The sequence below is a fragment of the Mercurialis annua genome, linkage group LG1-X (genome assembly GCF_937616625.2).
Source record: "Mercurialis annua linkage group LG1-X, ddMerAnnu1.2, whole genome shotgun sequence".
NCBI classification, from domain to species: Eukaryota; Viridiplantae; Streptophyta; class Magnoliopsida; order Malpighiales; family Euphorbiaceae; genus Mercurialis; species Mercurialis annua.
In genome coordinates this window covers 32546552-32561337 of record NC_065570.1, presented here as the reverse complement: position 1 = coordinate 32561337, position 14786 = coordinate 32546552, and the positions used below count along the sequence as shown (strand labels likewise).

At 34.2% G+C, this 14786-nt stretch overlaps 1 non-coding gene across 1 annotated transcript; it reads left to right on the top strand.

Annotated features, from left to right (window-relative positions):
* The first annotated feature begins 13574 nt into the window (after positions 1 to 13574).
* TRNAT-GGU (transfer RNA threonine (anticodon GGU)) lies at positions 13575 to 13646 on the top strand. The gene has a single exon. It is a non-coding gene; the product is annotated as a tRNA-Thr (tRNA).
* Positions 13647 to 14786: the final 1140 nt, after the last annotated feature.

Below are 14786 nucleotides of genomic sequence, written 5' to 3'. Positions count from 1 at the left end.
CACGCAACGTCTGTAGTATAGTCCTCAAATGATAAGCATGCTCCTCCTCACTCCGAGAATAGATCAAAATGTCATCAATGAAGACGATAACAAATTGATCCAAAAACGGCTTGAACACTCTGTTCATCATATCCATAAACGCTGCTGGTGCGTTCGTCAGACCAAAGGACATAACCAGAAACTCAAAATGTCCATAACGAGTCCGAAAAGCAGTCTTAGGCACATCTGCATCACGGATCCGTAGCTGATGATACCCAGACCTCAAATCAATCTTGGAAAAACACTTCGCACCCTGCAACTGGTCAAACAGATCATCGATGCGAGGAAGAGGATATTTGTTCTTGACAGTAGCCTTGTTCAACTGTCTATAGTCGATACACAGTCGAAAGGAACCGTCTTTCTTCTTTACAAACAGAACTGGAGCACCCCACGGAGAAGTACTCGGTCTGATGAACCCGCTATCCAACAACTCTTGTAACTGGTCCTTCAACTCCTTCAGCTCTGCAGGAGCCATCCGATACGGCGGTATCGAAATCGGAGCTGTACCAGAAACCACATCAATGCAAAACTCAATATCACGATCAGGTGGTAATCCAGGCAATTCCTCTGGAAACACATCAGTGAACTCATTCACTATCGGAACACTATGCATATCACCACTATCAACCTCCAAATCACGTACCACAGCAAGAAAACCCTGGCAACCCTTGCCCAACATCCGCTTCGCCTTGATGGCGGAAATCAGATTCTTGGGTGTCTCCGCCTCTTCTCCCTGAAAGGAAAAAGGTAGATCACCTGGAATCCTGAACTCGACTGACTTCCCTCGACAGTCAATAGAAGCATAATGGCGTGACAACCAGTCCATCCCCAAGATAACATCAAAAGAAAGAACGTCAAGTACAATCAAATCAGCACATAATTCTCTACCCTGAATAACCACAGGACAAGAAGGATAGACGACGTCCACTACTACACCTTCAGACATAGGTGTAGACACAGCTAGAGGTTCACTCAAAACAGATGGTGCTCTACCCAATTTCCCAGCAAAACATGTAGATACAAACGAATGGGTTGCACCCGCATCAAATAACACTAAAGCATCTATAAAAGAAATCGGAATGATACCTTGCACCACAGCATTTGATGCACGGGCATCCTGAGGAGTAAGTGCGAACACTCTGGCCTGACCCTGCGGCTGCTGCTGCGAACTCTGTCCAGTACCATAACCGTTGGAACCTCTACCGCCGTTACCACGGCCACCAAAACCTCTGCCACCAGAACCACGGCCCCGCTGGCCACCAAAAGATGCTGCAGGTTGAGAGTACCCTACAGACTGTGTAAACGCAGGTCTCTGCTGCTGATAAGATGACTGCGCCACACTGGAGTTAGACATCTGCTGCCCAGATGTCGGACACTCCCTAGAAAAATGACCCGGCTGGCCACAAGTGAAACAACCTCCAGGAGCTAACTGGCACTGACCATAATGCCTACGTCTGCAATTCTGGCAGAATGGAATGTTCGATCCACCACTGTACCCGCGTCCTGAACCACGGTTGCTCCCACCGCTACTGGAACTGTACGGAGCACTCCTGGCACTATGCCTCCCTTTGTTGTGAGTCCGTCGACTCCCCCTGTTGGCCTGAGAAGAGCCACTGTAGTAATTCCCACTACTATGCTGCACTGGGGCCTGTTGCCCCCCACTAGGAACGTCACTCTTTCCCTTCTGATTCTGGAAAGGGTCAGAGATCGTTCCAAACTGAACCATCGAATTCTCCATCCGTCGCGCACTATCCACTAACCGGGCAAACTCCATGTTTGTCCCTATCAGCAAAGGAAGAAACTCCGAGCCTAAACCCCTAACATAACGGTCGTTCACTCGCTCTTGATCACCCTGTAGATCTGTAGCAAACCGCCCCAAACGTACAAACTCAGTAGTGTAGTCTGTCACTGATCTATCCCCCTTCTTCAAATTTAGCAGCTTTTCTCTGAAACTCTCAGTAATAGAGAAGGGTAGATAGTAACCTCTGAACCTGACCACAAAATCAGCCCAAGACAAAGTATCCATAACTGGCCTAATGTTATCACGATACCAGTCCTTAGCTGGACCCTTCAGCGACATCTCCACAAGCATCACTGATTGACGATCAGAAGCTTGAATCCTCTGACTGTTGTACTCAAATTCCTCCAAAAAGTCAAGAGCATCCCCAGTACTATCAAAAGAAGTCGGATTCAACTTCAAGTAGGTCATCACCAACTCTCTGTCTGTTGGAATATGACCGACACCAGCAAGTCCACCAATACCAGCTACAGCACCAACCTGAGGTTGCTGTTGCTGCGCTAACTGACCCAGTATATTACACTGATTCTGCAGTAGAGCCTGATTGTTCTGCATCTCGACAACGCCAGCCAAGAAAGTAGTGAAGTCGAACGCTTGCATATTTGGTGCTTGTTGCACCTCTGGTGCCTGCTGCACATTCGGTGCCTGAACACCTGCTGCACCGCGTCCTCTAGCTCCACCTCTACCAGCACCAGCTCCTCTGCCTCTACCAGCACCTCTACCTCTGCCAGCACCTCCACCTCGACCACGTCCAGCATTAGCCTGAACAGGTGGTACGTTCTGATCGACTTCCATGGAAATCGCATCATCAGCCACAGCTTCTTGCTCTGCCGCAGCACGAGCACGAGTACGAATAACGTTGTCCATATCCTAAGATTGAACAACAACAATTTAAATACACAGATATTTCATACCCAAGTATGAACAAAACAAGCAACATATAGGATTTCCCAAGAAATCAACAACAGTAAGATATTCACCCAAGTGAAATAAAATTAACGTTTAACAGCATCAACTCAACATATAATGACTGACTCGACGCAATCCTATTGGTGTAGGCAGAATATTTTAAAAATCAAAAGATGACGTTTAAAAAGACATGACAGAAACCTATATCCGCAGTAGTTCCTAAGACACAACCATACTTAACAGAGTAAACACATAGCAAGCAATTGGCCTTGGTTTGAAACCAAAGCTCTGATACCAAGTTTGTCACGACCCATTTTCATGAATCGCGACCGGCGCTAGGGTATGGGTAATGTAGTACCGAAACCCGTAGCTAGCCTATCATTTAACACATAAACACATAAACCTGCAGAAAACCAATGCTCGAGGGCAACCGAGACTTCAGCCTAAATCTAGCAGATATAATATTCAACAGATAATATAACATGCTTATCCAATTCTGAGTCTAAAAAACAGGCATAACATAAATAATCCGAAATAACTACATAACATGCCAGAGCAATATAACTAGTCAGACCAATCCGACAAACAACTGTGATAATAATAAAGACGTCTAATCAACTACTGCGGTCTACGAATAAAATAGTTTGACAGTTTATCAAAATAAATGGAACCTCCGAGGAAAAGTAAATGCGGAGATCACCAGACTCTCTCAGATCATAACCCTGGGAAAAATTGGGAAAACAACGGGGTCAGATATACTGAGATGAGTTCATACCACTATTTACATTTATTAAGTGGAAAACCTTTAAAACGTTTAAAACATTTAATAACGATATTACAGATAATAGTTGGAACCCTAATCCACAATTCTAAGTAATGATCATAATCCAATAGGTCTGGTCCCGAGAGCTGAGCTACACCGAGTTACCACTGACCACACTTATACCAGAGTCCCGAGAGCTGAGCTACACCGAGTTACTCTACCTGGTCCCGAGAGCTATGCTCGCACCGAGTTACCACCTTTCCACATATACCTTACCCAGATCAATACCGGTGCGCACGCAGTCCTAATGATGCCCATTAGGTAGCATGTTCCAACTAAGAGCCATAATATAAAAACAGTTCGAAATATACGTACAGTATATATATATTTAATATTAAAATAACAATTTACTTAATAAAGCGGTAAATAGTAAGTACAAACTCACTGCTTGCTAATCCACGTGAAATACCGGCAAGCAACTAACTCTGGTTCGCCTCTGAAGCACGAACAGTAGACGAGTCTAGACAAATAAAATAATTATTAAAATCAGACCCTAACTCTAGGGAGTACTAGACACCACATAGGACTAGCACAATTAACATGTCGGAATAAACAATCCAAAGCACACACAAATAATACCCATTAGGTAATAAAGCCCAATTTAAATAAGTCTATTGAGTTCTCGCTTAAAATTCAATTTATAAATATTATTTAATAATTTTAAATAATAAATAATTTCCAAATAGTGGGTTAGCCGAGTTACCAATAACTACCAAGCTAACCTCACTGGTCGGGTGACCCAAGTCTGACCCGACTCAAAACAATTATCAAATATAAACCCAAGTTTATATTTATAAAATAGATTAGCAAAATAATAATCCATTTTAAAAGCGGAACTCAATAACTTCAATTCTAAGTAACCCAAGTTACAAATCAAAAATTTAATCATTTTAAGTTAATAAAAGTTTAGGGACTAAATCGTAATTTAGCCACTTTCATGCCAAATTAATATTTGAAATTAAATATAGATATTATATTTCAAAATGAAATATAAAGTCATAACCAACAACTTAATAAGTTAAAAATATGTTCAGGGGCTAAATTGTAATTTAGCCAATTTGGCACATTAAGCCAAAATCTCAAAACAATAATTAAATAATAATAATATTATCATTAATTTAAATAACTCAATTAATAATTTTAGATCTCGAAAATAATATTACCAAATTGACAAGTTTTCAATTTACAATGAATCCCTAAATTAAAAATCAAAGCAATTAATCAATAGATAAAATTTAACCTAAGAAATTAATAGGTTTAAACAAAAAACCTTAAGGACCATTTAAGTCCTTACACCCCCACTACCAAACCAAAAGAACAATTTCAATTTTCTTGTACAGAGATCAAATCCCGCCCATACTTCATCATCAAAACCAAGCCTAATAATAAAACCTCCATATGCAGAAACCATGAAGCCAAACTTTCAAAATAATTTAAACCTTCATGAACCTTAACAATCCAAACTAACAAGATCACAATTATAATATCATTAGCTAGAACAAGAAACGGAGTCCCATTAAATGGCATCCAAGAATAATATATCAAACAACGGATCCGAAACGAGATCGACAACAACGAACAATGGACGATGAAACTCAATCAATGAATCAATTAAGCTAAAATCCAAGAAATTATAATCATTTAAACCCCAAATTTATAACCAATTAATCCATAACAAACGGCAGCCACAATATCAAGCAATCTCACTTAAAACCAAAAAGGAAACGGTAAAAACGACGGCGATTGAAACAAGATCGATAGCGTACCGTTAAGCGAAAACGAGATAGGGAATCGTAGATACGTGAGTCTAGAATCTCTGAGATCAAACGGATTCGATTTCGATCTAGAAACGAACACGAACGAATTAATTTACGGAATGCCGTTCATAAACCAAAAACTGAAATTTAAAAGATAAAAACTTACGACAAACGCCAAAGTTTGAGGGCGACGACAACGTTATTTTCTTTCCAGGGATCCTTGAGAGAATTGTGACGCTAGATTTTGAATAGATGAGTAGTGAATGAAATTAGGTTTTGAATCGATATAAAAAGGGTGAACGTAAATAACAGGTGCAACAAAATAAATAAGGGTCTATGGCACAGCTGCTGCTTTTCTTGGTTCAGATATTGAAGTTTAAAAGGAATATTGATGGGCTTGTAATGTTAATAAGGAATGGGCTTAATTATGATTTTCAAAAGAAGAAAATGGACAACGTAAATGCATGATTTCATGCATAACTCACATTTCATTTTAATTATCTTTTTCTTTTGCTTTTTATATTTTTTTTAAGGTTTAATAATACTAACCCAATATGAATCGAATCACGACCAAACCAACGGGCGATTCTAATAAAATTAAATAAATATATTTAATAAAAATAATAATAAATTACCAAAAGCTTGATGGAACGCAAAGATAAAATAAAATAAAATTTAAAATAATGAAAGAAAAATACGGGATATTACAATAGGTGTATCTTGTAATGCTAGTGCTTCTCATCAAGTTGGATAATATGATGCGGAAATTGATGGTAAGTTTTTTTTTGTAGAAGCATATATGATGTATTGTTTTCCTTAAATTAAATTTCAGTTTGATTGGAGTTTATCGAGTATTATTTTATTCATAAGAGATTTTAAAGGAGTTATCGGTTTGAATTGTTATGTTAGTATCATATGATTTGGTAGTTTGCGAGTATGAAATTTGAAATAATATTTTGAGGTTATCGAGTGCACGTCTCACAGAGTGTAACGTCTAGCAAATGTTTTATCGAGAAATTGATTTCGAATAAAAATTTGTAGAAGTATTTGAAATATTTTTATCACGTAATTGTGTCCAGACATATCATGAACATGCATTTTTGTATGTCACGAATAGGAAATTGCATTGAGCACTGAGTATGTTCACTAAGTAAAAAAAAAAATTAATAATTGATACATGCATAATAGTACATGCATCACGTGCATAGAAAAGTTTAGAGTTGGATGCAACTCTTTGGGGATGAGAGATGTCATCACCCTGGCGCATAATTATGTAAAAAGGGATTTTATCGATAAAGTGTTTTTATGAAAGACGTTTTGAAACGAACTCGCGAGTCACATTGTGATAAATGTATTTAATAAGTTGTTGGATTTCAAATCATTTTGAAACTGTTACCGAAAGGTAGCTAGGCAAATACTCTGTGATGATGGTGGTGAATTAGGGACGATTACGCTATGAGTGATTGATCTGTAGTATCATAAATTTGGTGCTTCATATGGAGTAAGAATGAATATAAAGGTTGCACTCGAGTTATTGTTGCTATAAGTGTGATAGGATTTTGAGGTCGGATTGGAAGGCTTATGTGTTAGCTTCCAATTTATGATTTGAGGTTATTAGATTAAGGGATTTGGTTATGCTCGTCGTATGTGTTTACGCCGGAATTTTAAAAGAAGTTTGTTATTACATATTCATTTTAGTATAAATGTTTTGGTATACTCGTATAAAAATATTATGTGGAAGAAGAGATTTTCTTTACAAATATTTTCTATTTTGATAAAAGGATAAAAAAATTATCAATCATTGATTTAAAGAGAATAATAATTCTGTTAGTTGAACTATTTTATATATTTGCAAACTTATATTGAGAGTAAGGTGCAACTGCGGAATTCAAAATACGAATATTTTGAAACTTTTAAATGTGTTTACAAAACTTGAGGTTTTCGAACAGTACAAGCACTTTAGTCTTTGTATATAAAGAGAGGTATAAGATGTTGACGTCTTTAAAAGAGAAGTGGAAAATATAAATATAATATTTTGTATTTTGGAAATTTTGTTTTCAAATAAGTTTGACTTGAGCATAACCAATGATCTAGTTGCTAATGAATTTGATCTAGGTGATATCATGGTTACAAGATTACAGTTACATTTGGTAAGATGATTTTGAGAGTTTGAGTTAGCTGATTCGAGAATCGTGATCAGTAGATTTCAACAGTAAAGGTTGGATGGTCGATACTATTGATTGGGGATTTTTGTTGTTTAAAGTTGGATATCGTTTTATTTGGTTGTTGAACCTTTTGTGTGCGGCATAAAATTTGGTTTGTGCAAAAATTTGTATGTATGTTGGTGTTTAATTACCTTAGGTAACTTTTGGGTTGTATGCTTTCTTATTGTATGAGTGGAAGGATCTATTTGAATGAGTTAGTTTGTATGTAACTTGGAGATTTCGTTATCATAGTTAAAACAGTATATTCTTTGGAATGTCAGTATGTGAGTACGTGTTTAATGATTTGTTAAGGTTGATGGTCTTGTCGAGCTTAGTCCTTGTCGTGGGTACAACTCGATTTTGATGATGTTTTAAAGTTGGCTGATATATATTGGCGAGAACCTTATCTAGTAAATTTTGGACTAGATCGTTCGTTTGATATAACAAGTTCATTTAAATGCTTCGATGTGGGATAATAGGTGTTGATATGTTAAGTAAGTGGCGAGGGTTGCATGGTGTCATTAATGGGGATTTGAAAGTTTCCATTTTGAAGTGTTAGATTTTGGTATTGTAAGAATTACGATTTGAGTTTCGGATTGTCCTTGCACCTTATAAAGGTTGTTATTATAGTTGTTAGACCTAGAGCGGGTCTTGTTAACCTCCCTTGTTAACATATTTTTTGTTTATAGTTGAAAAATCTTGAGGATTTATATTTTGTTTAATCAATTAATCGTTTGGATCAACGAACTTTTGGATTTAAAATTTTGCTCGTATATGTGTGGTGACAATTTGAGTTGTTGATTTATATGAGTGGTAGTTTTGAGTTATCATTCAAGGAGCAACCTACTAAGTTAGTGGTTACGCAAGTGCGTAGGTTGATGAGTGAAGGTATGCATATGGTTTAAGTTTATACAGTTATATAGTTAGGGAGTATACTTAGGCGACAGATTCCATTATGTGTAATTGTTATATTTCATTCCTTGAGGTACATTGAGTTTAGCATTGCTTCGAATGTTCGATGTTGTTTTAGTACTTTGGATTTGTGTTATATGTTTTACTTGGGTTGCTTTGTGCGCGTATATCGTGTTTTGTGCTTGTTTGCATTGTGTTAAAATCGAGGACGATTTTTGTTTTTAAGTTGGGGAGAATGTAATATCCCGTGTTTTTATGACTCGATTCGAAGGTTGTATGACCGTTTAATGTTCGGTTTAGGTTGAACACTAATTGTGTTCTCACTTCGGTTTGTGCATGTGTTTTGGTGTTGGTTTGGTTCACACTTGTGTGTGTGTTTGACGGATCGTATCGTAGCTTTCGGGACGTGTTCACACACATTTTAAGTCGGTTTTGAGGCTTTGACTGGACCTAGGACCGGACCTACTGAGCAAAAGCGGTTTGGAGGTCCGGTTTGCTCAATTTTGCTGAGCAGAAGGTAAACCGGTTCTCTGACCGGTTCTGCCCAGTAGAACCGGCCAGTGAACCGGTTCACTACGGGAAGGCTTATAAAAGCCCGTTTCTGAAACCTAATCAGCCCCCACTTTTTCCTAAAACCCTAAACACGATTCTAATTCATTCCCAACTGATTTCCTACCTTTCCTTGGTGATTTAGACATTCAGTAAGTGTTCTAAACCTATCCCTTGTCGTTTAATTCATTGATTTCTTTGTCCCATCGATTTGGATTAATTAGTTATGGTGTTTGGTTGATTGTAGGTTTGTTCTAATCAAATATTTTCTGAGTTTTCTATATTGAATCGTTCTTAATCTGTTCCAAGAGGTTAGTGGCTCTAATCCATTGTTTAAATGTGTAGAGATTGCTAAATGATTGTATGAATCCATACCTAGGGTGTTTGGCTTGTTAATTTCTGTTTGGTTGCAATATAAAAATCTGTATATAATGATTAGTGTTGCGATTGGCTTGTTCTTGTCAATTGTACTTTGGGTGGATTGATTTGGTTGAGTTAATTGGAGGATTAATACATTGGGAAATATTTTGAATTGAAATTCTGGAAATCCACTATAGGATGATTATAGGTTGTTAGTTAACAACTAATTCTTTGGGGGGTTTGTGATACATTGGCTAAGGTTAAATCATAGGCTAATTAACGTTTTACAAAGATTAAATCACTGTTTTGAAATGACTTATTTTCTGGAAATTACTTTAACATTGATTTTAAGTAATTGTAGTGCTACTTTGGGGGAGATTGGATTTAAATGGCTTACCAACATTTTGGCCAAATGTTTAAGGCATATTTAAGATGGTTTTTGGTAAATATAAGAGGCTGCAAACTATGTTTTAAAAGTGGTTTAAACATATTAAAAGGATGTTAGCCTTATTCTAGATTGTGGTTAACATGGGTTAAGTAATTGATTAAAGGCATGTAAGGAGTAAGATGGTCGTATTATGTTTAGCTAAGTTATTTTAGTTTCAAGTTGATACTTGAAATATGTTGAATCTTATTGATTCTATTTAAGGTTTTATATTCAAGTGTACCTTGGGTGTTACTTGTCAAGTGTTGGCAAGCTTATTTGGCTAAATTATGTTTTGGAATTATTAAGTTAAGGTATGAGTTCTTATTAAAATAACTTTGGTTTCATTTAAGGTTTGATTTAAGACTTTGGTTTTAACTTTGGTTTATGTATGAGTCGGGTTAGACGTGGTCTCCCGACATGTGATGTTGAGCTATACTGCAGTTAAGGCAAACACACTACTTTGGGAAATCTTTCGATTTTAAATAAAGTATTTAAGTTATGAAAGGACTTTGGTTTTGTTTCAAAGATAAGAACTCACCTAATTTAATTTGCCTAACTTTGTTATTTGGTTTGAATGAAATATTTTGGATATACATTGGTTGTACTTGGTCACCTTGGTTGATTCTTTGGTTGTGTTCGAGATGCTAGTCCTATGTGGTGTCTAGTATTCTTAGAGTTAGGGCTTGTTCGAATTTTAACTCGTATAATATTTTAGACCCGTCGACTGCTCGTGCTTTGGAGTCTACGCAGGGTTAGCTGTTTGCCAAGATTCACGTGGATAAGCAAGCAGTGAGTTTGTAGTGCTATTTACCGCTTTATTAAGTACCGCATTTTATTTTAGTATTATAAATGTTTTTGAACTGTTTTAAGCGATTATGGATCTGGATTGAAACGAGCTACTCGATAGGCTTGTATCGAGACTGTGTGCACCGGTATATACTCTGGGATCGGCAGACTGTGGTCTTGCTTACGCTGGTAATTTGACGAGGATTAGTCTCGTCCACTCTGGGTTTATTTTTCAGTATGCTATGTCATACTTACGCTGGGATCATTTCAATACTGTTATTCCATAATCATACTATATTAGTATAAACTGTTTTGATTTAAGGGTTTTAAACTTAATAAATGTAAATAGTATTGCGAACTCATCTCAGTATATCTGACCCCGTTGTTTTCCCAAATTTTCCAGGTTTATGATTTGAAAGCTGGTCCACTCTGAATCTTTATTCCTCGGAGGTTTATTTTCTTTTAATAAATTGTCAAACTACCTTTTTCTTAGACCGCAGTAGTAAACTAGAAGTCTATATTATTCTAGACTGTTTGTCGGATTTGTCTGACTGGCTTTATTTTATGCTTTGGCATTACTATTGTTTAACTCTACTTATTTTTATTTAATGGAAGTACTTATATTTAATAACTGATAGTTTAAGTTGGAGTCTCGGTTGCCCCCGAGCATTGGATTTTCTACAGGTTTATATGATTGGTGGTTTTCCGCAAGGCTTGCTACGGGTTTTGGTACAACCATACCCATACCCTAGCGCCGGTCACGATCCATGAAATTGGGTCGTGACATCCGCCTTGACAGGGCGGTACTCTGACCAATTGAACTACAATCCCCGGGAATTGCAAAAAGTTGTACAGCATATATATTCTTATGATTTCATTCAAACCCTTTCTCTTTCAATTTTACTATTTAGGTTTTAGATTGGAATTACCGCGTTGTTGTATATAACAGAAGGGGGAGGGGTATATTTATATTGATGATACACACATTAGTGATAAAAGGGGCAGAGATTCCTATGCATCTTTTCGTTATTTCAAGTCAACGCCGATTGATAATAAAAAAATCTTTCAAATGTAAAGAAAAAATCTTTTTTCTTTACATTACTCTTTTTCTTAAACTTTGTACTTACAAATCCTGATCTGAATCTAGATCATTAGCAAGATCGGAATTTGTGAGAAAAAAAGAAATAAAACAAATTAAATAAAGAACAGGTAAAGATATATCCAAAATTTTTACTTTTTTTCCCTATGAGGCATTTCGAGAGAACAAAACAACAAAGGGGTTATATCATTTCATGGCGGATCAGTGAATTATTAGGCCGAGCTGGGTTTGAACCAGCGTAGACATATTGCCAACGAATTTACAGTTCGTCCCCATTAACCACTCGGGCATCGACCCAGAAAGAAGCAATTCCATACTTAGTAAGAATCCATGATCAACTTCCTTTCGTAATACCCTACCCCCAGGGGAAGTCGAATCCCCGCTGCCTCCTTGAAAGAGAGATGTCCTGAACCACTAGACGATGGGGGCGTATTTGCCCGACCGCCGGCATACTATGCTCATAGTATGAACAATTTTTTGAAATTGTCAATATAACAAAATGGTATGACTAGAGTCGAAGAATGTTTCCGCCCTTCACGATTTGATAGATTTTTGTGATTTGTATATTCACTATTATCCATTCTAAGACTAATAAATAACATATAATTAATAAATTAATAAATTAATAGATAATCGAAAAGAAAATAGAAGAACAAATAGAAATAATACAAAAGATTCTTTCAATGGGTCTGCCAAAAAGTAAGAAAATCGGGTTAACTCGATTTTCTTTCGCTTTCGTTCCAGTACATTAATTAACTCCGTGTTAAAATAAATAGGCATATCTCTCTCTCACGCTAAACCAGTAATTTAACAAATGAGAAATTTAGATTTAGTAAGAGGGATAGGCATCAACAAGCTATCTAATTTCATTTTAAGAATTTGGTTTAGGGGACAAATAGAATCTTTTCATTACCGATTCGCTCTTGGATCTATGTTGAATTACTAAATACATGTATCAATCAAATAAATTTCGGTAGTGAATTCAATTAGGTTCGGCCTTGATAAATCCATTTGATTGATATTTATCAAATTCAATATCAATAAACTATTTTTTACCCATATTTACTAGTTTAGCCTATACTCCCTAGGTAAATCAAATCCTAAATTAACTACTAGAAATCTACTTCCTATACTTACCTATATTTATTTATTAGAATATACTTATGAATATACTTATTCTAATTTATATTAGTTTATATTATATATGAATTTCGAATTCTATTCTAATTTTTTGAATATTTAATAATTCTCTTATCTAATAATTAGATAATAATATTCTTTCTAAGAATATTATTTCTAAGTTATAAGTAAACTATTTTATTATTATTTTATTTAATTCTTTTTAATTTTCTATTTTTCATTTCATTATTATTATATTAATCAATTATTATATTCTATTATATTCAATATATTCATTATTATGTAAATATATTAATTATTTATTTATTATACTAATATTATATTAATATATTATATTAATATTATATTAAATTTATATTTATTATATATTACATTATATTACATTTATTAAGTTAAATATATTAAGAATTAGATTATTCTAAATCTATATTCAATATATTCAAAATTAGATTATTCTAATTATCTAATTCGAAATTAGAAAAAATTATATAAATTAGAAAAAATTATATAAAAAATTAGAAAATTATTCTAAGTAGAATATTCTAATAATTATAGAAAATTCTAAAATATTATTCTATTGAAAATTATATTAAAATAGTAAAATCGATTTATAGTTGTCGATTTGATTTATTTTATTTATAGCTTTACATTTATAGATATAGATTTATTTTATTAAATTTATTTTCTTCGATGAATTTTATTTTGAAGCTATTTCTATAGATGATCTATCTTATCTACATAGTAGATCAATTCAGAAATTGAATCAAATGGGCCCCTTTAACTCAGTGGTAGAGTAACGCCATGGTAAGGCGTAAGTCATCGGTTCAAATCCGATAAGGGGCTTTGGTCTTTTTTAATTTTTAATAATAAAAAAAGAAAAAACCAGCGAGAATATTCCTATTTAATAATATTTCTATTCTCTCTTCAAATAGAAATATTGTTAATATTTATCATATCATAAAAAAAGTATGAAACTCTCGAATTTTAATTAATTCGAAAATGGAAATTAAAAATTTTTAAAAAATTAACATTCTAATTATACATTATAATGATTTATACCATATCTCTATTAAATTAATATTCTAATGATTTTTTATAATGATTTTTACTATATAAATGGAATATATTATATAAATAGAGTATATTTATAAAATATTACTTATAAAATATAAGTAGATTAAAAAAATAGAGTCTATTTTATATACTTAGAAACTCTTAAGTCTAATTAATTCTAAATAGTTAGAAAGTTCAACATTTGTTTAATATATTAAAAAAAAAAAAATAATCATAAGTTGGCTCTTAAATTGCCTTTCTTATTTTCCATTAAATCCATTGGAAAGATTAGATTAGAAATCAATAAAAGAAAAATAAAAAGTAAGTGGACCTAACTTATTGCATCATGACTATATCTACTATTCTGATAGTAAAATTCGATATAGATGAAATTGAAATAGTAGCTCTGCTTTTTCTTTCATTTTCATATTTCTTTTCTTTAGACTCCGAAAAAATCTGTCGATATTTCTGATTAAATCTTCTTGCTCCTAGTTATTCTATCTATTAAGAATAGATCACTATTTCCTTCCTCCATTTATATTGCTATTCATACGTATATAAGATTTTTATATAATAAGATTGATATCTATCAAATCCTGGCTTCCTATACCAAATATTTTCATATCAATACATACCATATTTTTATTCCGACAATATAATGTAGAATTAGGTGTGAGAAAAAGACTTTTATTTGAAAATCCTTTCATTTAAAGTTTTCTATTTCTTTTCATATTCATATTTTCATAATAAGAAAATCCACTCTCTTTCTTATTTTCTAACAGATATAAAGTAAAGTAAATAGAAAAATATTCGAAGTGTCTTTCTTGCTTTGACCTAAAAAATATTCTGGTTTTTTTTTATTTTATCTGAAGGAAAAAGAAATATAACAAAAATGGCAAAAAGAAATAGAAAAAAGTTGGCGAGAAAGAA